Source organism: Penaeus japonicus, unplaced genomic scaffold (genome assembly GCF_977035675.1).
Source record: "Penaeus japonicus unplaced genomic scaffold, GWHDUDI00000001_assembly GWHDUDI00000020, whole genome shotgun sequence".
Lineage (NCBI taxonomy): Eukaryota > Metazoa > Arthropoda > Malacostraca > Decapoda > Penaeidae > Penaeus > Penaeus japonicus.
The window spans coordinates 15,125,902-15,128,401 of NW_028234422.1; the positions used below are offsets into that span (position 1 = coordinate 15,125,902).

The 2,500-nt window shown below is 41.4% G+C and overlaps 1 protein-coding gene across 8 annotated transcripts in view; it reads right to left on the minus strand.

Annotated features, from left to right (window-relative positions):
- The window catches only part of fsd (transmembrane protein fates-shifted), a 36,375-nt gene that overhangs the window by 27,385 nt on the left and 6,490 nt on the right, over window positions 1-2,500 (minus strand). The window lies entirely within an intron of this gene.

Genomic DNA, 2,500 nt, shown 5'->3' on the forward strand with positions numbered 1-2,500 from the left:
TCTGCACGCATTTGGGTATGCATGTGTATGTGTGTATGTACATTCTCTCTTCCTCTCTCTCTCTCTCTCTGCACGCATTTATGTACGTGTGTGCATGTATGTATATACATTCTCTCTCTCTCTCTCTCTCTCTCTCTCTCTTTCTCTCTTTCTCTCTCTCTCTCTGTTTGCGTGCATGTTGGTGCACATGCGCGTGCGTACATGCATGTGTGTGTGTTCACATTCTCACTCTGCGCACATGTACATAGGCTTGTGTGCGTGTCAGTATATATGTGTGCTAGTATGTGTTAGTATATACGTGTGTGTGTGTGTGTGTGTGTGTGTGTGTGTGTGTGTGTGTGTGTGTGTGTGTGTGTGTGTGTGTGTGTGTTAGTGTGCTTGTGTGTGTATATATTTTCTCTGTACGTACATGTGCGTGTGTATATACTCTGTCTCTCTGCTCTCATGTACATACATGCTTGTGTATATGTACTCTCTCTCTCTGTGTTAGTATATACATGTGTGTGTGTGTGTGTGTGTGTGTGTGTGTGTGTGTGTGTGTGTGTGTGTGTGTGTGTGTGTGTGTATGTGTGTGTGTGTGTGTGCGTGCTTGTGTGTATATTCTCTCTGTATCTACATGCATGTGTGTATGTACTCTGTCTCTCTGCTCTCATGTGCATACATGCTTGTGTGTATGTACTCTCTCTCTCTGCACACATTTAGGTACACATGTGTCTGTGTGTATGTACATTATTTCTTCCTCTCTCTCTCTTTCTCTCTCTCTCTGCATGCATTTATGTACGCGTGTGTATGTATGTATATACATTCTCTCTCTCTCTTTCTCTTCCCCCTCCCTCTTTCTCTCTCTAACTCTCTCAGCTCCCTCTCTCTCTCTCTCACCCTCTCCCCTCCCTCTTTTTCTCACACTCTTTCCTCCCTCTATCCCCCTCCCTTTCCCCACAAATTTACTGCACTGTGTTTTGACGTCTAGCTGATTACCAAGTTCCCAGTTTTGTTGTCACCCCATATTACTTGATTGGTTGGAATGTCATGCCACATATTGTAATGAGTGCTCATTGTCTAGAACTCTGAATAAAAACCCTAGATCTCAATTCGGTAGACTAAAACAGCCAGGAACCAGGTAAGCCAAGGCGATCATTTTTTGCCATGCCACATATCACACTAAGTTCTTATTGACAATAATTCTGAATACAAAACCCAGATCTCAACTCCATTCCAGGTACTTCAAGGCAATCCTTTTTTGATTTTTCGAATGAGGAGGGAGAGGATGAAATAAAAACTACGTCCATCTCTCACAACAGAAACAAACAGAGTATCCTGAAATCCAGCTATTGATTCGTCTGATGATGAAACTGATTACGTTGATGTTCACAAAAGTAGCATAGACTCTGATGAACCATTATCAGAGTATGCTAACCATGTTCATTCACGTAATTCACCAGGTACGTGCAACTGCACAATAGTGACATTGTGTCTGATGAGCCATTATCGGAGTATGCTAATCACATTCTTTCATGAAATTTACCAGGTAGTCTTGGGTCCAGGTGGCACAGGAGAGAAAATGTGCTGCAAAAGTTTGGTTTTACGGCAACACATGGCTTGAGGGTAAACCTCAATGCGTCACAGTCGTCTCAACAATTCCAGAAAGTTTTTTTTTACAGATGAGATACTAAACATCATCGTGGAAGAAACGAACAAGTAAGTTCCCATCCCCTTTATTTCCAAAAAGATGCAAAAATTCAACATACTGTGTCATGCTATATAATTCCATTGAATGGAGGACATGAGCGCAGGTGGATGCCCCTGACTCTACCCGAATATCAGGTGTGGGTAACACTATGACTTGTGATGGGAATCTCTCCGCAGCTGCACCAGGATCAGCATTGGTCTAAAGATGACCTTCACAAGGCATCCTTTTATCCTAAACATAAGCCTTGTGACTGATTCAATCAAATATCTAGTGCCCTTCATTTTGCCAGTAATGATTTCCAAGACAAGAACAACAGACTGTGAAAGCTCGACCGCATAGTCGAGCTTCTCCAGAAACAATGCCAGACGGTTTATACTCCACCACAGTGGATTACCGTCGATAAATGTTTATGGAAATTTAGGGGCTGTCTGAGATTCGTCACCAATAACCCGACCAAGAGAGCTTGATCGGGCTAAAGATGTACAAACTTTGTGAGTCATCAGGCCCCACATGTGATTAAACATGTCTGTTCAAATTTTATAGAGGCCAAGCTTCCCATAAGGCCATCGCTGACTTGATGGAGTCCACGGAAGTGTTGAATGTGTATATTGACTCTGATCTTTTTATTCAATCAATCAAAAGTTACTATCATGTCATCAATATTGCAGAGTTTTCTGTGATGCCTTTTTTTTTTATGCTACATCACATTTTATGACATTTAAACACCTAATCTAAAGTAAAAGAGAAATTATGAAAAATAATCATACTTAAGAACAATCTAGCATTCTATTGGTGATGTCCAGTACATAA